Source organism: Dermochelys coriacea, chromosome 1 (assembly GCF_009764565.3).
Source record: "Dermochelys coriacea isolate rDerCor1 chromosome 1, rDerCor1.pri.v4, whole genome shotgun sequence".
In the NCBI taxonomy this organism is placed as follows: domain Eukaryota; kingdom Metazoa; phylum Chordata; order Testudines; family Dermochelyidae; genus Dermochelys; species Dermochelys coriacea.
Window position 1 is genome coordinate 194,108,056 of NC_050068.2, and position 23,264 is coordinate 194,131,319.

General features: G+C 40.2%; 1 long non-coding RNA gene across 1 annotated transcript; it reads left to right on the forward strand.

The window, feature by feature from the left end:
- The first annotated feature begins 109 nt into the window (after nucleotides 1–109).
- On the forward strand, nucleotides 110–9,543 carry LOC119856640. The gene is made up of 3 exons (XR_005293384.2): nucleotides 110–212; nucleotides 4,032–4,202; nucleotides 5,414–9,543. It is a non-coding gene; the product is annotated as an uncharacterized LOC119856640 (long non-coding RNA).
- Nucleotides 9,544–23,264: the final 13,721 nt, after the last annotated feature.

A 23,264-nucleotide genomic window follows, 5' to 3' on the forward strand; every position in this document is an offset into this window, starting at 1 on the left:
GGCAGCCTGCGATTGGCTCAGGGACTGAGGGACAGGTTTGCCAGCCATACAGCTGGCCTGTTACACCCAAAGAGCCAGAGACTCGCGCACACACACACACACACACACACATATGCACACACTCGCACACAAAGCTCATCTCGTGTCTTTTACTAATGTTTCAGGACCTGTAGACAGCCTAGCAGGGCAGGTAGAAGGACCAGCAAACTCAGGTCAGTGAGAGCAAGGCAGATCTGCACTAGTTAAAATGCTCGAAACTGGTGTCCATTGGTTGACTTGGGAGGGTTGTGGTAATAAACTACGACTCCACTGGATACCGAAGTGGCTTTTTTATTGCCACTGTCTAGTGCCCCATGGAAGAGCAATGCTTTGCGTTATGATTTGCCAGTCTGAGCTGGTAAACAAGTAGCAAAAGGCAGGATTTCAGTTGTTGCTGATTACCTCTCTCTTTCTAATTTTAAGTCGGGATGATTTCATTCAGAGGCCAAAACATACAGAACAGAGAAGTTCAGAAAGGCTGAAATGCATCCATATAGTCAATGGCTAGTTAGTAAGTAGATACAGAAAATCAATCCCACCACACTGGACTGAAAACAATGAAGATAAACAGTTTGCTGAAATGGTCATTTACTCACTGAACTATCAAAAGGGTTTCAGACAATAACATTGCAAAGCGATACTATGAAAGACTAGTACTGCATGCTGTGTTGTTAATCTTTCTCTCCAAAAGGTGTGTCAGAGGCCCTTATCAATTTAACATAAACAATATGTTGTTTTTTTAAAATTAGTGGTTAATATGGACAACTGAAGCTAATTAAACAAATTAGGAGATTATAACAATACAATCTACACACCATGCCATACATATGTTCTTTTCCATGTGATGCATGCAGTCCTGTTAGTCTGTCACAGATTACCATTTACATGGATGTGAAGTAAATCTAGACATTTATTTTTAATCTCAGACCTTCACAAACAAAACAACAGTATGACACCAGCAACTTTTGGTGTAACTGCATCACTGTTGCAATTGAGGCTTGAAAAACCTGCTGACACGTCTTACAACTATGAAAAGCTCCTTTTTCTGTTTAAATGAAACAAAATAATTGTAAGGAAAACATTCTCTGTAACCTGATTCACCATATTATTGTTCATTATGTCTGATAACCTGTGGCATCTGCACTTTACTTAAGTATTTTTAAAAGACAAAATGTGTCATTTATTTTATGATTTAAAGAAACTTAAAATTTAAAGATTGCAAGTTCTTTGCGGCTTATGTCTTCCAAGCAGCATTTGGCAAAATAAAAAATCATAAATAATAACTAATAATAGAATAAAATGGGAGTGACAGCCTCATGCAGACAACATATTAAATTATTTTTAAGATACAAGAGCAGTTTTTTATCCTTTGGTCCCACTTATTTCTCCAGTGCTCTAAGAAACTCATACATTTTTCCTTTCCTCTCCATCTGCTCCCACTGGTGGGTTTTCCATAATAAAGGGTTTGATTTCCCCTCAGCTCCCATTCCCTATTGTTTGGCCTCTCCTTGCTTCTATTCCAGTGCACCTTAGTTACAAACATTTTAAAATTAGTTATTTATTATGATGTATCTCACTAAAATGACAGAAAGTAGATTTGTAGGAGGGTATGTGTGTGTAAATATATATTAATTTCTTTGTGGCTAAGAGATACACTTTAACTTGGCCTGCACTGCGTCACACTCTTCTTTGGAGAAGGGCAATATTCTAAACAGCATGGAAAAACCACATCATCTTGCTCTTGTAAATAAGGATGGTTGGGGACAGAATAATTGAATATGAATTATAGGCCAAGATTTTCAAAATTACTAGTGGTTTTTGGGTGCCCAACTTAATGTTTTCATTCTTGATTTTCACAAAGTGCTGAGGGCTTGGAGTCATCCTCTGAAAATCAGGTCCAATTTAGGTGTCTTAGGCTGGACAGTAAAAAATCGAGGCATCCCAAATCACTAGTCACTTTTAGAAATGTTGGCCATAGTTCTTAGCACGTTTGGTAATTTTCATACATAGATCTCAAAGCATTTTACAAAGGTAGGTAAACAGAATTATCTCCTTTTTTACAGACGGGAAAATTAATGCATAGAGAGGTTAAATAAACTAGGCCACAGCTAAATAGTGGCATAATTCGGAATAGAACCTAAAGTTCCTATGTGCCAGTTCTAGTACCTTATTTACTGCTTTACAGCATAGGGATTAATATTGTATCATGGCACCTTTCACTTCTTGATCACCAGTTCAAATCCAGCCAAGGTTATTACTGAACAAAAGTAATTAGTGCGGTTGTTTGGTGATGTATGTGAAATGAATTGATGATGTTGCTCCAGTTCATACTTAATAGGATTCTGTATTACAACTGGTGCCCTTATTGGCAATCTCAGCAAAGAAGCCAATATATGAGACCTGATTCTCCACTTGCTCCTTGTGTGGTTGGTCACACCTTTGCAAAATGGATGTCAAATGCTACTAATTAGAATGTAAATTTACACCCACTTTGCACAGGTGTAAATGATTCCATAAGGTGCAAGTCAGTGGAAAATCACTTCCCATAGAAACTAGGGCACCATATCACCCTTCACTTGCGGAAGGATCATCTATCTCTAAAGTACCACCCTTTGAGATAGATGGTCCTTCCACTAGTGAACTGAGGTGCATTAGTATAAGAGTATAAGAAGCTTGAGTTCTCTTACCCTTGATATACCTATCATATATAGCAAGAGAGGACTTTAATTTTCTAGAACTTTCATTCTGCCACCTTTTATAAACAATGGGAGAATAGTGAATGTCTTTCCTGTGTTTTGTTTTATGTATATTATTTTAAGCAGATAGATTTTTCACAACACCCATTTGGAGATATTTCTGGTGTTGTTCACTCACTACTGTCAAGAATTATAAGGTGGAAGGAGGAGTCAGTGAGGAATTGAGAGAGAGAGAGAGAGAGAGAGAGATTTGCGTTTTTAAATTAACCCAACACCTTGGAGTATCTTAAATTGTACTGGTGTGCTGAACTTGTATTTTTAAAGTTATGTCAAGGTGCCTAGAATGTATGACCAGGCAGCCTCTTAAGCATTTCTATACATCTGAATAAATAATCCAAAGAGTAGGGCCATGATCCTGGACTGTGCTTCACATGAATGTACTACTGCACCCATGCAGAGCCTTACTTGAGTCACTGGGGTTCTTCACAGATACACAATTCTGACTGGGTGTTACATGTTGAATAAATTTGGGGCCTAGTCGAGAAGATCCCATTGTTGGGTTTTGTTGTTTAGGTGCCCCTCACTGTACCATGGTACCCCAGTAGCTATGCTTTGGCACAATTAACACGTTATATCCTATCATCTGTCCCCCTCCCCTCCCTTTCCCCCTTTTCTGTGTTTTATGTTTGTTTTTTCCTCTTTTGAGGCCAGTTGTGAAGTCCATTGACTTTCATGGGTACAGGAGTGGGCCCTTTATTATTCCTCTCCCTATCCATTCCACTACTGCCAGAGGCTACATTCTGCCTGTGGGGCAGAGGTGGCCATTGGTTGCTCTGTAGTGCTGGGATAAGGGTGCTTTCCTGGCTGTGCTGAGTGCCTTGGCAAGGGAAAAGAAAAGCTTGGGCTAGCTAGTGTCTGCCTGAGCCTGCAGGCTCTGGAGCCCTCTGAGCTTCTACTGTGGCTGGCTACATGTGACCATTGTTGTGTGAGCAGAGAGAGAGAAGGCCGTAAGACAGCTATGGGAGTATATGCTTTATCATTGTTAGGCTTTATACATAGTTGTGGGAGCAGGTTTGCTGTGGGGGGAAGGAAGGATAAGGCAGGTATAGCATCATGTAGTGGTGGAACAGGTTCCTGCAGTTTTCCTATGGCCTATATCTATTCAGAGCCCCTGGCACAGCTTGGCATCCTCCAGGTTAGAAAACACTGGAGTAGAATTATATAGTGGAGGGCCTATTTTCCTCCCCCAAAATAAACACTTTAACATTAACCATAATTTATGTGCATACACTGAAGGAAGAAGAGGTTTCCATCCACAACAGAACAGCTATAGAATATCCTTCAGATCAGAAATGGTAACTTGGGCCACAGGACCAATGCAGGAGGGCCACTTCTTGAGACCCACAGAGTTGGGAGGCTGTTGTACTTTCTGCACACCTCAGACCCTTCTGGATTCAAGGAAAGTGGGTAAGAATCATTTTGCAGTGTTTACAGGCCTGCCAAACCTCAATTGAAGTCTCCACAAGAGGCTACAATTTAACACTGTAGCTGGATGTCTTCATCTCTTCCATCTTGTTCACATTTCCCCCCATACTATTATTTATAATTAGAATATATGTTTTCAGGCTATATTTTTCCTTCCCATGCCTCAAGCTGTTTCTTACGAACCTTCATCTTTTGTATCTCCATATGTATTTCCCACTTTCTTCTTACTATTTCCCCCCTTTCTCTTTTTTTCGTTATTATTTTACATGGCCAATTGTATAGACCCCAACCCATACCAGATACTCATGCTAAGTGCTTTACAAACAGTTTCTGCTCTGAAGAGCTTACAGTTTAAATAGACAAGATAGACAAAGGTTGGGAGTGGGAGAGACAGGTGAATTAACTTACTGAAGGTAACATGGCAGGTCAATAGCAAAGCCAGGAATAGAATCCAGGTCTTCTGTCAGTGCAGTGCTCTATACACTGCCCTCTCTTATTCCCTGTGTGTCCCTAAAGATTGTTTTCCCTCTTCACCTCCCTAACAGAAAAAAAACAAACACATTCCTTCAGCAAGCGGATGAGTCTACCCTTGCAAGAGAACTGAGTCATAGGCTAGCTGGAGCCTCTTTACGTCCCTCAGCAGAACAGAGCACATATAATCTCGTGCCTTTAGACTCATTTTGGCCTCTTTGCCTTATAAATATAGGCCTGATCCTTCACACTCTTACACACTTAAGCACATGCTTAACCTTAAGCATTTGAAGAGTCCCTGGGACTACTGATGCTTGAAATTAAGCATGCACCTAAACATTTGCAGTAGTGAGGCCCTTGTCAACACAGTTCTAAACCTAGTGGATTTTCCCTGTCACTGTGCAGTGTCTCTTATACATTTCTTAATGTTTATGGTATTAAATTACAACTTTTAGCCACTTCAAACATAAAATGTAATTAAAACTATTTAGTTTAGCTTAATTTCAGGTTGCTATAACCTTCCTTCATATGCCTCTCACATTCCAATACCGCAGAATAACTTTTCACCTTTTCTTTTGATTACCCTCTTTTCTGCTTGCTCTGCTTATTGCTGTCATATATAAATTTATTATCATTCTTATGTATTAATTTACCTTTCACTGAAAATGAAGGTACTGGAGTTCTGTCATTCTCCTTCTGTCCAAACTCCCATTGATCTCCAGGAACTTCAGGACTGGATCCCAAAAAAGAAGAAACTATTTCTGCCCAGAAGAATTTACAGTCAAGGTAAATAAGGTGAATAAGACCAGCAAGATTTGGACTTAAGGGCATGATCCTGAGGACTGCTGAGTGCCAACAACTTTCACTGAAATGAATGGGAGTTGTGTGCTCAGCACTTTCCCAAGTGCTATCAATTTTCATTCTTTAATAATTCAGCTGTCTTGTTGCTCCCACCCCACATTGCCTATTTACATAAAAATATCATTTAAAAACATGCATATAGAACCATACATTGCAAGCTTAGGCCCCAGTCCTGTGAAGGCTTGTGGATATGCTTAACTTTAAACAAATTAATAGACTCATTGGCTTCATTGGAACTACTCCCATGAGTAAAATTAAGGTTTAAGTCTTTGTAGGATTTGAGCCTAAGTTCCCAGTTCTGCAAGAAGCTTTGCGCTGGCAGACTCCTGCTCCCTTGTACAAGTTGTGTGAAGTAAATAAGGCTCGCAAGGGCGTAGGGGCCTGCCCATGAAGAGCTCCTTGTAGAATTGGGTCCTAATGTTAAGACATGTTCCCTTCCCCCAGGAGTTTACAATCTGAGTCAATGGCAAACCTCCCATGGGGAGTTCAAGGGGCCACGATTTCACCCCATAAATTACCAGCTTGTATTTGCTCTTTAGGATCTCTCATTTTCCCTGTGCTTGTTATGCCATGATTTGCTCTTGACAGCTCTTGTCCATGGACCCATCCTCCACTTCTCCCTTAAATACCACTTCATCCTTGATCTTCATTACTTGAAGAAAGGCATGGATTAGTATAGACAAATTTGCATTTGTTTTTTAAATATTTTTCCATCACGTCTCTGAGTACATGTACAAATTTACATAATACAAAAAGCTAAACAAACATGCACTCCCATCTGAAACCACCGTGTATAAACATTCCTCATCACACTTTGCACTAAGGCCTGAACAATAACAATAAATAATAACAATAATACTTTACACGTATAGAGTAGTTTTCATCTGTAGAGCTCAAAATGCTTTACAAAGGTGAGTCATTACATTAGGTACAAAAGAAGGCAGTTTCAGAGCAGAAAAAAGAGCCTAGGTTGCCTGCCTCCCAGCTTGTGCTCTAGATGGCAGATGCGTCCTGCCCCTTGCTCTGAAGGTTAAACTTGGAGTGTCAGACATTTTGGGAATGCAAGTTCTAGCATTATGGGCCCTTTCCTGTAACAACTCCATCAGTCTCCCCAAACATACAAATATAGGTCCTGCAATTGTGTGTATATGGATGTAATTGCAGGATTGGGCCCCGAGGACTGTTTAGGAAATTTAATAGGTGTCATAACGGAATATGAGGACCAGCTTAGTGCCTCAGACAACTAAGGACCCAAACCTTAATTGCACCTGAAAACAGATATTATTTTATCATGATAGGATAATGGTGACATCAATCACATCAATTAATACTTAATAATAACACTATCATGGACATAAGTGTGCCAGGTTCTTTACAGACATAGAAAAAGATAGGTCCCTCCTTCAAATAATTTATGAGCTAGCACCCTGATCCTGCAGAGAGATCTGTCTGCACAGATTTCCATTGGCTTTAGTGGGACCCTGCAAGGGCATAACAGTTTGCACAAGCAGATGCTTTTGTAGGATGAGGGCCTGACTCGATGTATAGACATATGGGGAAGGAGAAAGGAATACACTTTTTAAAAATTACATATATATGACCTCATGCCCAATTTCCAAATGATATTGCTCCTTGCTCTCATGCCTAATTGTGTTTTTGTATCTTTAACTTACCTAACCCTCACTCATGTTCCTACCATGGTAATCCTCAAGCAGTCCCACTGAAAGCATTGGGGCTACCTTTTTAGCATGGCCCTGATCCTGTATCCATGGTCTTTATTTGGTCCCATAACTGTAGAATCTGAATGCTTTACAGTCTCTAATAATCGTAGAACACGCTCCTCAGGCAGGAAATTATTATCTCCATTTTATCAAAGGGGAACTGGGGCACAGAGATGCCAAGCAACACTGGAATTTGTGGGCAAGCAGTGAATTAAACCCATGTCTCCCAAGTCCCAGGCTAATTGCCTTAACTACTGGACCATTTTTCTGCCCTATTTTGTAAGGACTCTTTGTAGGTGGACTCCTGCGGCTCCACAGAACCCCACTGAAATCATATTATGGCCCTTCGTGTTGATGCACACCTGGCTGTGTTTTCCTTGCCTACTTCCACTTTATTGTTGCAGTATTTTTAATCCTGGCCTGTTTAGTCCCCAATCCTGCAAGCTCATATACATGGGTCAGCCCTCTGTACCTCCACATTTTTGAATGCCAAAACTAATAGAACTTTTAAAAAACGTATTTATTTTTGGTCTGTTGTATACGTGAATAATGCTGAATTTCAGTGCTAGTCTGACAGCAATGAGCAAAGGCCTCTCCTTCTTTATCCATACAACTGACACAGCACAGACAACGGCTTCCCTCCATTCTGTCCCCAAGAATAGTCATGATCCAGAGCCCTTCAAAGTCATTAGAAGGGTTCCCATTAACACGAATGGACTTTGGAGCATTCCCAATATGTCACTTGTCTGCAGAGAATATTTTAACTTGGGTGGGGGAGGGGTGTGCGTGTGACTGACTGACTGACTGATTATGAGTCCAGTCTTGCTTACCTTTACCACCAGACATAGTTAGTGCTTAATAGCATGATCAGTGCAAGTGGCTGATCCTTGTGAGTGCTCCACAGTAGGGCGAGTTGAACAATGCTCCCCCGGTGAAAATTTCAAATGAAAAAGTTTTGCTAGAAATCTTTCAATTTTTGACGAGATTTCCAATAGAAAATTTTCATTTCATTTGGCCTTTTAGATATATCGTTGGTAAATGTACATTGTAAGCTCCTTGGGGCAGGGACTTGTCCTTTTGTTCTGAGTTTGAACCATGCCTAGCACAATGGGGCCCTGGTCTAGGACTAGGGGTCTGAGGTGATGCAGCAATAAAATAATAATAAATATTCAAACATTTTCCCATTAAATCTTCTTTTTTGTGGGACTCCTTTTCATTGGCAAGAAAAATGTTGGGATGAAAAAATTCAACCCGTTTAACTTTACGTGCCAATACCTTGTCGAACGAAAGGAAAATTCTGCATGCATAGGGATCTCAAATGCACACAAGTCGAGCCTGATTATGCAAAGCAAGATTGTGGAGCAATAGCTCGTGTTGGTGAGCACTTACTCACATGAGTAGTCCCATTCACTTCAGTGGTGTGTATAAATGCTCACCAACAGGAGTCAGATTTCCACAATTGGGCCTGTCCATTTTTCACCAGTCAAGTAAGTTTGGGCTCAGTTTTATTCCTGCAGGTAAGTTTGCATGGTTACGCAGCCAAATTCACATTCATGGGTTTGGTATTACCTTTTTTAGACATGTGATTGTCACACACGGATACATTTATACAAATGTGCACCATTTCAAGCACCATTCCTAGACTGCATTATCATCACGTTTACAAAATGTTCTATTGAGAACAATTAAATAAACCCGTAAAACTATAAAGAATGAATTTATTTGATATTAATGTTCCTTGGAAAACATGGAAAGCTGGAGGCCCCACCTTTAGTTAGCTACCACCCTCTGGTAATGCCAAGCATTTTACAATGTTAAGTTCGAAAGGCTGGAACAATTTGTATAGTGGGGGTGCTGAGAGCCATTGAGCCAAACTGTAAACCCTGTATGTGATGGAAACCACTTCAAGCCAGGGGGTGCACCAGCACCCCTATTTCAGCACCTATGCCTGTATAAAGCAACCACCTCTCCAAAGTGACTGCCCAGAAGTGGTACTAAATACAGTAACACCTTCAATTAGGTGACTGGCTGAACTGCTTTGGACTTCAATGTCTCTAAATCTTACACAGTTCATGCTTGTACTTGAACAGTTCTGTGTAGTGGAACAGCTTGAGCACTTTCTCCTTTGAAGAGCAGTCCAGGCCAAAGCCATTATTAGCTGCAGAGGGAATAAGGAAGCAGGGGAGCCATTTTACTTGTAGGCTCCTTTTCATCATAGGACTGGTTGAACCCCATGCTGGGAATTTTCTTTTATTCTTTTTGTTGTTGTTGTTGCTTATGTATTAACTTGATTTGATTTCTGATCATAAAGCATTATCCCTTGAGGGAAAACTCTTGCTGACTGTTTCTGTGTTTTGGTTCTGCTGAGTCATTCCATCATACATACATACATATCTTATATTCTATCCCACACATAGGGGGTGTGCAGGGCTGCAGCAGCCAGAGAAGGAGGCAAATTTCCCCAGCTCCAGGGCTGTGGCTGCCAGGGAGACATGGCTCTTCCTCCCAGCCTCAGTCCTGTGGCTAGTGGGGGGGGGAATCCCCCTTTTTCCCAGCCCCAGCTCAGGGCCTGCTGCGGTGGGGGAAGGCACTAGAAAGGTAAGACTACTGATAGTAAAATGAGTTGTGCTTATTTGTAGAACAAAAAAACCTTAATTATTATTAAGATTTTTTTTATATAGTACTTTTATCCAATGCTCTTTACAATAGTTAGCGAACTGTACAAACAACATTTGGAAAGATCTTTACGTGGTCCCCCGAGACCCTCAGCAATTTTCAAGTGGTCCGCAAAAAAAAAATGTTGAGACCCACTAGTATATATGATATGACAAAGTAATTCTTTTGGCATAATAGGATTAAGGCCAAATTCTCCAGCTGTATTCACTTTGGGTAGCGTTTCTTTTTTATTTTAAAATTTTGGCTGCATCTATCATCCCAATAGCTATGATCATCCATACCAGCCTAGATACTCCCACAAGAATACTAGCACTGAATGTTCCAGCATTCATCCTGTCCTGGCACATGGTAATTGATATAAGCTTTAACCTCATTGTAACCTTCTACCTTCGAGTTGGGTTTCATGGAGGGTCATGGTTAGTCTGTGGTACCAGTGAAGTTACAAAATCTTGCCATTCCTTGCTTTGGCCCAATGAAAGACCTTATGAGAGGGATTTACTTTGTTAAAAGCTTATTTCATATCTGTGGTTAAAATCAAGGCTTGACTCTCCAGGGCCGTCAAGGCACTAGCATCTTTCTCAAGCACTATGAGCCCTTTCTTTAATATCAATAACTAAATACATTTTAAAAGCATATTTTAAACACACTCATCTATTGTTTGCTGACACAGAAAAACTAGCCTCTGAGAAGCAGCTTTGCTCACTTATTCTTCAAGGATGGAATTCACACCTGTGCAGTTAGAGAGAATAAGATCTATGCACCACTTACGTACCACTAAATCGGGGTGGGCAAAATATGGCCCGCGGGCTGCATCTGGCCTGTTAGACCTTTTAATCTGGCCCTCGAGCTCTCGCTGGGAAGCAGGCTCTGGGGCTTACTCCACTCCGGTGCTGCAGCTGGGGAGCAGGGTCGGGGGCTTGCCCTGCTCTGAGCAGCTCCCGGAAGCAGCGACATGTCCCCCCTCTGGCTCCTACGTGTAAGGGCAGCCGGGTGCTCCACACATTGCACCTTTCCCAGGCGCTGCCCCCACAGCTCCCACTGGCTGGGAACCATGGCCAATGGGAGCTTCAAGGACAGCGCCTGCAGACAGGGTAGCGCGCAGAGCTGCGCCTCTGCATAGGAGCCGAAGGGGAAACATGCTGCTGTTTCCGGGAGCTGCTTGAGGTAAGCACTGCCCGGAGCCTGCACCCCTGACCTCCTCCCGCACTCCAACCGCCTCCCCAAGCCCTGATCCCACTCCTGCCATCCGAATCCCTCAGTCCCAGCCCAGAGCACCCTCATCCCCAGCCCCACCCCAGAGTCCACACCTCCAGCTGGAGCCCTCACTCCCTCATTGGGGCTGATAAACATTTGAAAAGCCACATAAAAATTGCTTGCTGCAGATACTGGGGACATATTGTATCTGTGTCTGACTGAAGAAAATGAGGCGTTCTGGTAAAAGATTGGTGGCCCATGGTTTTAAAAGAAAGATGAGAAATACTTTAAGAGAATTTTAAGTACAATTTAAATAAACATAAAAAATATATCACACAGTCACCTGTGTGCAGAGGACAAGCACAAAGTCTGTGCACCAATTACATGTCACTTAGGCCTGACTTTGAATAAGTGGTGCATAGGCCTTTTGTAGGTCCTCTGAACAGGGATGAACTGTCTCTCCCATCCACGAGACTACATGCTATCTTGCAGATTAGCCCCTTGGGAGGTTAAAACATATCCCTCGCCATACAAACGAGAACACCCAGGGTTAAAGTGACATCCCCCATGTGCGGGAAAGGAGCGTGATGGAGGAATAGATACTTGCGGGACTCAGATATCATCCCAGCAGAGCATGTTCTCTGCTCAGCCACTTCTCTGCCTCTTCCTCTCCATGATACAAAGGTACGGTGCTGCTCCATATTTGTCCCCCCCCCCCAACACACAAATAGTCTCTGCAGTGGGGTAGAAGGTGCAGATTGGGTAGTTATTGTGGGTTTTACCCGCAGTAACTTCGAAATAGAAATCTACCCAGGAGCATGCCATGGTGAGTGGCTGCTCTCTGTCCTGGCTTCCAACTTCACCCCAGCCAAGGTGCATCTGGAGTGGAGGAACTACCATGGTATTTGGGCCACTATAACTCCATTCTGCACAGAAATTATATCCATGTAATACATTGTGGAATGATGTGGTAAATGAATTTATCATGCACCTTTGACCAACTCACTGGCCTTCTGTTCATCACCACAACAAGGATTAATTCCAACATCCTAAACTTCTGAGCAGCTTCAACCTGTGCCATTTAAAAAACCCTACTTCATAGAATCATAGAATCATAGAATATCAGGGTTGGAAGGGACCCCAGAAGGTCATCTAGTCCAACCCCCTGCTCAAAGCAGGACCAAGTCCCAGTTAAATCATCCCAGCCAGGGCTTTGTCAAGCCTGACCTTAAAAACCTCTAAGGAAGGAGATTCTACCACCTCCCTAGGTAACGCATTCCAGTGTTTCACCACCCTCTTAGTGAAAAAGTTTTTCCTAATATCCAATCTAAACCTCCCCCATTGCAACTTGAGACCATTACTCCTCGTTCTGTCATCTGCTACCATTGAGAACAGTCTAGAGCCATCCTCTTTGAAACCCCCTTTCAGGTAGTTGAAAGCAGCTATCAAATCCCCCCTCATTCTTCTCTTCTGCAGACTAAACAATCCCAGCTCCCTCAGCCTCTCCTCATAAGTCATGTGCTCTAGACCCCTAATCATTTTTGTTGCCCTTCGTTGTACTCTTTCCAATTTATCCACATCCTTCCTGTAGTGTGGGGCCCAAAACTGGACACAGTACTCCAGATGAGGCCTCACCACTTATACTTATCAGAGTATAAGCCATACTCTTATCAGAGTGCAGGAAGGGGCTCCAGGCTGGGGTGGCGGGAGTGAGGGCTATAATAAGTACTTATCATACTTAACTTATTTTTATACTTCCTATAAAAATGTTTGTATCTTCCCCACAAATATCAAGACCCACCCCCTATCCAAAAAATTAGATTGGTCTACAGCCTAGGATGGAAAAGATTCAGTCCTGCACCAGTAAATCATGGCAAATCATAATTTTAGAAGTAAGTCCATTGCTGTCAACTGATTTACACCAGGGTAGGACAGATCAGACTCAGGTCCTTAATATGGAATTCTGCAAAGCGACAACAACATTGAAAATTACACAAGAAAACAGTGGATGAACTGTTGGAAAAGAGAGCTAGGTGCTGAGCACTTACCGGTTGCACTGACTTCAGTGGGAGCTGCAGGAGTCCATAATTTGGACAAGAATCAGTTTTCTCTTCTAGATGCTAAGATGGTTCTCTTGGGCATCCTTCTTGAAGACACTTCTAACTTCTTCTCACAAAGAGAATTTTTTTCCTGTTATTGTTTCTTGTGCAATCTATGCATCAGACAGAAATCAGAAAAGGTTTTGGTGCTACATGAAGGCATTTCAAAAAATTTTCAAAATGTGCCACCACCAAAGAACTAGAAAGTTCCAGAAATATTTTTTTTTGTTTTTTTGTTTTAAATGTTAAATCCTTGGCTAGATATAAGTGGGAATAACTAGGTGATTATTTTAATTGTACTTCCACTGCAGAGTTACACATATACTGAAGTGTTTTCAGGATCTGGGTTTACCCAGAGCTGTTCCATGTAGGCAGATCCCATACCTGCACAGAGCCCCATTGTCTTCATGGGGCCACATACACAGAGATACTTGGAGGATCAGTCCTAACGTCTCTATCTTGCAAAGACTTACACAGGTAAGTAACTTTACATACAGTGAGCAATCTCATTGAAATGCATTGGACTACTCACAATGTGAAAAGCTAAGCATGTCCATAAATCTTTGCAGGATTGGGAGAGTCCAAGATTGTAAAATCGAAGTCCTATTACATGTAACAGGAATCTCTATAATACTCCTTGTATATTAATTTCAGTAAGGAAATGTTCTAAGAAAACATACCTCCGTTCCTGTAAAATTGCATCATAGGCTACAATGAAAGCAGAATTTTGCTCACAAATGTGTCCGCATACCATGTTTTCTGGTTGTTGTAGCAGACTTTGTTCTTCAACAGAAATTGTATTGATCTGATGCTAGGAAAGTGAGGCTAGAGCTCAACAGAACAGTTTAGACCATATCATTTTGAAGTTCATAAAGTTGCGCAATATAATAGTTGATGATTTTTCATATGAAAAGTTTCTTTCAACTTCCAGTGATTACTGAATCTTAAAGGGATTCCTCCTGGCAATATTTTTCAGAGAGGTTTCTGGAGGAAAGACTGACCACATTGCAAATTATAATTTAATTGAACAGACATTGTTTTTTAAAGTGTGTGTGTGTGTGTGTGTGTGTGTGTGCGCGTGCACGCGCGCTTGCGTGTGTCTACATGCACTTGCACACACACTTCACCTTTAGTGATTCATTTTTATGGATCATACTATGAAACAGTTAATATGTGATTAGAAAAAAAAGAAGAGTATTACATACAATATATTTTAAAGAATAAATAAACTGATAAAATTAAAACTGATGATAATTTGATGAATATTATTTAAAATATAAGGAGCTGAATTAATTATTTAAAATGATAATTATCACTTTGTAAACATAACAGTTCTTAATCCATCTTCTTATTAATCAAATAAGATTTATATTTTGACTAATGTCAGTCTGATTTTTGTGCCTTCAATATCCACATCATCATCTCAATCAATAAGAATCCCATTGCTAGTCAGATCTATATAGGTATCAATGGAAATCTGTTTCTATTCATGCCGTCTGCAAGCCTTTCATACACTCAGTTCAGTGAGAAGAGCCAGCCTTATTTTTCAGAGGGTTCCTTAAAATCACCTCAGATGCCAGTAGATAAGCAGAGTAGCCAAGAAGCAATTTACTTATGACAAAAATAATGTGTGAAAAGGGGTGGCTGTCTTTAGGCAAAGCGAGTGTGAGATCCTGATTCGACTGAATCCAAAGTACACTTTGTCATTGACTTCAGTAAAGGTAGGATCTCACTCCAGATATTTTGTCTTAAGTCAAAGACAGCCTCAGAGTGAACTCCTGCCACCATAGAAGTCAGTAGGAGTTTTGCCACTGACTTCAGTGGCACCAGGCTTTCGTCGCTAGGATGCATAGATTCCAATGCCTAAAGGGACCGGTGCATAGGTGCTAGAACTAGGGGTGCTGCCCCACCCCCTGGCTTGAAGTGGATTCCATTATATGCAGAGTTTACTGTTTGGTTCAATGGCTGTCAGCACCCCCACGAGATAAATTGTTCTAGCACCCCTGAACCAGCGTGCTGATCTAGTCTGACATCCTGTATGATACAGGCCTTAGAACTTACCCAAAATAATTCCTAGAGCATAACTGTTAGAAAAAACATCCAATCTTGATTTAAAAATTGTCAGTGATGGGAGAATCCACCATGGCCCTTGATAAATTATTCCAGTGTTTAATTTATCTCACTGTTAAGAATGTATGCCTTATTCCTGTCTGTATTTGTGTAGCTTCAACTTCCAGCCATTGGATTGTGTTATACGTTTCTCTGCTAGATTGAAGAGCACATTATTACACATTTGTTCCCCATGTAGAGATTAATAGACTGTAGTCAAGCCACCCCTTAACCTTCTCTTTGTTAAACTAAATAGATTGAGTTCCTTGAGTCCACCACTACAAGGCATGTTTTCTAATCCTTTAATCATTCTCAGGGCTCTTCTTTGAACCCTCTCCAGTTTATCAACGATCCTTCTTGAATTGTGGGCACCAGATCTGGACACAGTAAGCCAATAGTGGTTGTACCAGTGCAAAGTACAGAGGTAAAATAATCTCTCTTCTCTTCCAGATTCCCCTGTTTATGCATCCCAGGATAATATTAGCTCTTTGGGCCACCATCACACTGGGAGCTCATGTTCAGCTGATTATCCACCAGGGCCATCAAATCTTTTTCAAAGTTACTGCTTCCCAGGATGGAGTCCCCCATCCTGTAAGTATGGCCAACATTCTTTGTTTCTGGGTATATACATTTACCCATATTAAAATGCAAATTGTTTTCCTGCGCCCAGTCTACCAAGTGATCCAGATTGCTCTAAATCAGTGGCCAGTCCTCTTCATTACACACTATTTCCTTAATTTTTGTGTCATCTGCAAACTTTATCAGTGATGATTTAATGTTTTCTTCCATGCCATTGATAAAAGTTTTAAATAGTGTATGGCCAAGAACTAGTCCCTGCAGAACCCCACTGGAAACACCCACTTGAGGACCACTCTCTGTTTACAGTTACATTTTGAGACTGATCAGTTAGCCAGTTTTTAATTCATTTAATGTGTGCCATGTTAATTTTATGTTATTCCAGTTTTTTAATCAAGATGTTGTGTGGTATTAACTCAAACGCCTTATGGAAGTCAAAGAATATTAAGCCAACACTATTACCTTTATCACCAAACTTTGTAATCTCACAATAAAAGGTATCAAGTTAGTTTGACAGTCTCTATTTTCCATAAAATCTGTTGATTTGCATTAATTACATTACCCCCTTTTAATTCTTTATTAATTAAGTCCCATATCAACCGCTCCATTATTTTGCCTGGGATCCATGTCAGGCTGACAGCTTTATAACAGCCTGGGTCATTCCATTTATACTTTTCTAAAAATGGCACATTAGCTTTCTTCCAGTTTTCTGGAACTTCCCCAGTGTTCCAAGACTTATTGAAAATCAACATTAATGGTCCAGCTTGCCCCTAAATCAGCTCTTTTAAAACTCCTCAATGCACGTTATCTGTACCCGCTGATTTAAAAATGGCTAACTTTAGTAGCTCCTGATTGACATCCTCCAGATATACTAGTGGAATGGAAAGAGTGTTATCGTCACTATATGATGTGACTACATTATCTGTTTTTTTTTCTCAAAATACAGGACAAGTATTTATTGAACACTTCTGCCTCTTCTGCATTATTATTAATAATTCTATCATTTCTACCTCGTCATGGACCAATACCATTGTCAGGGATTCTTTTTGTTTCTAATATATTTAAAAAACTTCTTTGTATTGTCCTTAACTCTACTAACCAAAGATTTCTCCTTGTGTCTCTTTGCTTCCTTTATCAATTTTCTACAATTTCTAATATTCATTATTATCAGCGTCCCCTTTCTTCCATTTGTCTCACACACACACACCAGCTGCTCATTTTTACACACACACACACACACACACACACACACACACACTGCCTCATTTTCCCTCTAAACCAGGTCCATTTTTTAACCTGTACAGCCTTCTTCCTCAATTTTGGCTTCTAGTCAGGTGTTCTTAAATGATTCCCAATTATTCAAATTTTTCTGATTAAATTATTCCTCCCTGTTGACTTGGCTCATTATTGTTTTCAGCTTTATGAAACTGGCCCTATTAAAGTGAACATATTATATATTAAGACTGTCAATTAATCGCAGTTAACTCACGCGATTAACTCAAAAAAATTAACCGTGGTTAAAAAATGAATCACGATTAATCACACTGTTAAGCATAGAATACCAATTAAAATTTATTAAATATTTTTGGATGTTTTTCTACATTTTCAAATATATAATTACAACACATAATACAAAGTGTACAGTGCTCACTTTGTTATTTTTTATTACAAATATTTACAGTAAAAATGATAAACAAAAGAAATAGTATTTTTCAGTTCACCTCAGACAAGTACTGGACTGCAATCTCTTTGTCGTGAAAGTGCAAGTTACAAATACAGGTTTTTTTTGTTAAATAACTGCACTTAAAACAAACCAATATAAAACTTCAGAGCCTACAAGTCCACTCAGTCCTACTTCTTGTTCAGCCAATCGCTAAGAGAAACAAGTTTGCTTACATTTATGGGAGATAGTGTTGCCCACTTCTTAATTACAATGTCACCTGAAAGTGAGAAGAGGTGTTCGCATGGCACTGTTGTAGCTGGCATCTCAAGATATTTACGTGCCAGGTATGCTAAAGATTCATATGCCTCTTCATGGTTCAGCCACCATTCCAGAGGATATGCTTCCATGCTGATGATGCTTGTAAAAAAAAATGTGTTAATTAAATTTGTGACTGAACTCCTTGTGGGAGAATTGTATACCCCTGCTCTATTTTGTCTGCATTCTGCCATATATTTCATGTTATAGCAGTCTCGGATGATGATCCAGTACATGTTGTTCGTTTTAAGAACACGTTCACTGCAAATTTGACAAAATACAAAGAAGATACAAATGCAAAATTTTTAAGATAGCTACAGCAGTCAACCCAAGATTTAAGAATCTGAAGTGTCTTCCAAAATCTGAGAGGGACAAGGTGGGGAGCATGCTTTCAGAAATCTTAAAAGAGCAAGACACTGATGCGGAAACTACAGAACCCAAACCACCAAAAAAGAAAATGAACCTTCTGCTGGTGGCATCTGACTCAGATGATAAAAATGTACATGTGTTGGTCCGCATTGCTTTGGATCGTTATCAAGCAGAACCCATCATCAGCATGAACGCATGTCCTCTGGAATGGTGGTTGAAGCATCAAGGGGCATATAAATCTTCATCTGGCATGTAAATATCTTGCGACACTGCTACAACAGTGCCATGCAATCGCCTATTCTCACTTTCAGGTGACATTGTAAACAAGAAGCAAGCAGCATTATCTTCTGCAAATGTAAACAAACTTGTTTATTTGAGCGATTGGCTGAACAAGAAGTAGGACTGAGTGAACTTGTAGGCTCTAAAGTTTTACATTGTTTTGTTTTTGAATGCAGGGGTTTTTTTGTACATAATTCTACATTTGTAAGTTCAACTTTCATGGTGAAGATATTGCACTACAGTACTTGTATTAGGTGAATTGAAATTTTTTTTTTACAGTGCAAATATTTAATAAAAAATAAATATAAAGTGAGCACTATACTCTTTGTATTCTGTGTTGTAATTGAATTCAATATATCTGAAAATGTAGAAAACATCCAAAAATATTTAAATAAATGGTATTCTATTATTATTTAACAGCGCGATTAATCGTGTTTAATTTTTTTAATCGCTTGACAGGCATTCTCTCTCTCTCCCATATAAATATAAGCTGTCAAGTGATTAAAAAATTAATCACAATTAATTGCACTGTTAAACAATAATAGAATACCATTTATTTAAATATTTTGGGTGTTTTCTACATTTTCAGATATACTGATTTCAATTACAACACAGAATACAAAGTGTACAATGCTCACTTTATATTTATTTTTTACTACAAGTATTTGCACTGTATAAAAACAAAAGAAATATTATGTTTCAATTCACCTAATACAAGTACTGTAGTGCAATCTCTTCATCATGAAAGTTGAATTTACAAATGTAGAATTATGTATAAAAAAACTGCATTCAAAAATAAAACAATGTAAATAAGAAGAGGGCAGCATTATCTCCTGTAAATGTAAACAAACTTGTTTCTCTTAGCAATTGGCTGAACAAGAAGTAGGACTGAGTGGACTAGTAAGCTCTGAAGTTTTACATTGTTGTTTTTGAGTGCAATTACATAAAAAAAAAATCTACATTTGTAAGTTGCACTTTCACGACAGATATTACGCTCCAGTACTTGTCTGAGATGAATTGAAAAATACTATTTCTTTTGTTGATCATTTTTACAGTGCAAATATTCGTAATAAATAATAATATTCACTTGGATTTCAATTACCACACTGAATACAATATATATGAAAATGTAGAAAAACATCCCAAATATTTAATACATTTCAATTGGTATTCTGTTGTTTAAAAGTGCAATTAAAACTGTGATTAATTGCTATTTTTTTAAGTTAATTGTATGAGTTAACCACAATTAATCGACACCCCTAATATATATATATATTAATGGCTGGACTTTATTCTGCTTGCAAATTATAAATGTGATCAAGTAATGATAACTTATACCTAAGCTACCATTAATTTTTAGTTCTGAGATCAGTTCCTCTATCTGTCAAGACAAGGTCTAATACAGAATTCCCTCATGTTGGCTGCAACACTTTTTGAGCTTTGAAATTGTCATCTATAATGTTTAGAAATTCCAAGGATATTTCAGTACTGGCAGCATGAGACCTCCAGCATATGTCACTCAAATTGAAGTCCTGCATGATCACACAGTTTTCTTTCTAATACATTATAGGTAGCTGCATAAGGAGGCAGTCACCCTGTTCCCTAGTGTGATTTGGTGGTCTGTAGCAGACACCAACTAATAACCCCTCTTGTGCTTTATCCATTAGGACATTGATCCATAACCTTTCAAGATAACTCAGAAGAAAATTATCAGTGACTTGGAAACAGATAATGCCATTTCTGATGGAGTGCCCTTCCCCCGCCCCTTTTGCCCACTTGATCCTTCCTAAATAGGTTCTTACCATTGATTTTACCATTCCAATAGCGTGAACCGTCCCAGCAGGTTTCAGTAATACCAACTAGATCTAATGTATGCTCATAAATAAGCAATTCCAATTCCTCGTTTGTTACCCAGGCTCCTAGCATTGGTGTCTCAGCAATTCAAGATTTTCTTCTCTTTTTGTGTCCTTTGATTCCTTGATTAAATTTTTCTCAACATCTTGATTTTGTGCTGAGTGCTCATATCTTCCCTCTTTTTACCCTCCCCTTTTGCTATTAGTTTAACATCCTCCTGACTACTAGCCAGCATGTCCCTAAGGAGATGGATCCCCCTTTTACTGAAGTGGAGGCCATCAAACTATACAGCCTCCTCTTCCGAGGTGGACCAATGTTGCACAAAACCAAAATCCTCCGTCTTCCACTACTTACCTAGCCCTTAGTTCACTTCCAGAATCTTCTGCCTTCCTTCACTCATGAGACAGGAAGGATCTCTTGAACATCCTTCTTCAACATACTTCTGAGTTCCCTGAAGTCATCTGTTATCTGTGAGATATCCTGTGACACAGTGTCAGTAGTGCCAATATGAACCATCATCAGTGGATCCTTGTCTGTTGACTTCGGAAGCCTATCCCATCTTAGAATGACATCGTGTGTCTTGATGCTAGGATGGCAGCACACTGTCCTGTTCTCCACCTGTCCATTGCAGATTATTATTTGGATTCTCCTGAGTACTGAATCTCCAACAAGATCATCTGTCTTCTTTGGATGGCTGGAGAGCTCTTTTTGAGCAAACTTGATTTTCTTAACGGTTGAACCGAGCTGCCATCTACATATCTGTTCCAAACATCTCTCCATTGCCTTGGAGCTGCTGGATCTTGAGAGGTAGTTTGCATATTGAGAACCTGGTATGGATTTGAAACTTCCAGCTGTGAGGAATTCCTCCGGTTTCTCTTCTCTCTGGTGGCCACAGCCTGCCCATCTTCATCCAGCCATGCAAAATGCCACTGTGACCTCCTGCCTCTAGTTGTATGAGCCACCAGTCCTCCTCTGTGGCTTTCTCTCTCTCTCTCTCTCTCTTTCTCTGGTTCTTTGGTGGCCAGCTCCTTTCTTCCTTGAACCTGAGGTACTGGTGTTTCCTGAACCTGGCTGTGTAAGAACTCCTCAACTTCTCTGATTCTCAGTAGCATCTAAATTTGCCCCTCCAATCCAATAATCTTTTCTTCCAGCACAGCCACCAGTTTGCACATCATGCACAAGAAATGCCTTCTTTTTCCTGCCTGAAGCCAGACCATGGCATGTCCATTGCAGGTTTCTGTTTCATCGCTGGCCATCTTGATGTAACATAGTGCTGAAATCTAGAAATAAGCCTCTCACATTCTCTTTCTCAACTCCCTACAAAACTCTCCTGAGAGCTATGAACAGAGAGAGCTAACAAGTTTGCCTAGCATGACTTTGCCTTGTATAACTTTTCATACCATGTCTTCCCTCCTTAGCTCATCTCTGCCATCAGGAAGCAATTAACCACTCAGAGACTTCAGACAGGTGGGCTGATCAAAGCTCCAAGGGACAGAGCCTTTAGCAAGGCACCCTGTTTAATCAGGAGCCCATGGCCCAGCTAAGCAGCCCCTATACAGAGAATAACAGTGAACCAAACAACCCAGGGACAGGCCAAATGCACCATTCACCAAGTCTGGCTTTCTCTAGACACCTTGTGGTCCTTAGGGAGTTTCCAGCTACTCCCTCCAAAACTCTCCTGTTAGCTGCCTCTGTTTGCAGCATATCAACTTTGCTTTTAATCACATATGTTAATCCTGATGTCAATAAAAATGTCACTGAAATTAAGCTCCCCCTATTCTCCTTAGTTTAGTACAGGGCAGGGGTGCCAGACTGACAGGCCCAGAGTCCAGGTCAAGGGTGCCAGACTGACAGACCCAGAGTCCTTTGTTTAAGCACAAAATAGATATAGGTGCAGGCAGCAACAATGCAACTTTCTTAGTTCACTCATCTACCCAAAACCTGACCGAGGCCTGATCTACGCTACAGAGTAGTGGCAACTTAAGGCAATTTACCAAACTAAAATATAGCTCCCACCGATGTAACTCACGCATTTCACTGACTTAAGAACTCCACCTCTGCGAGAGACATAGTGCTTAAGTCAATGTAGTTAGATCGATGCAGTGTCAGTATAGACACTGCGTCATTTACATCGACTCTTGCTGCATTTCAGAAACCATCCCGTGATGCCCCACACTGGCAGTTAAGTCGGTGCAAGCACTCCGTTGAGGACTTGCACTGCTGACATAAGGAGTATAGTGTGGATGTGTAAAACTGATTCAATTACTGCAGTGTTGTATGTCAGAGTAACTTAGGTTGACTTAATTTTGTAGATTTGCATGAGAAGGAAAAACACCTTGACTGAAGAGAGGAAATAACAGTTCTGTCAGCTCCATTTTTATCCTTCTTGCAGAGACTACTGTATCACTGATGCCTACAATGGGGAAAGTGGGTTTTCAGATACCTCTCCACTAGGAACTAACCTCAGAAACCTAACTCATTTCATAATGAAACAGCTGTCTCTTAGATTACATTTTTCAGTCAGGTCTGGGACCACATTCTCCTCTCAATTATCTCACATTGATAACTCTCATAATTTTGTGATGAGACTTGCAATATTTGATGCCTTTCTTAAACTCACAGCTCCTGGAGTCATGTTATGGGAGAATCTCAGTTTTCATTAAAAGTAAGTTTCTAGCCCTGATAGCTGCAGAGAAAAGCTTGAAAATGTGAGCCATAAAGACTCAAAACCAGAAGGCAAGTAAAAAGAACCTAAAATGTATTGTCTTTTAAAAATCTTATGATTTTTAAGCCACCTTCATGATTTTGGGGGGGCCTGACTCATGATTTTTGAAAGTTTGGGTTGGTAATATTAGTT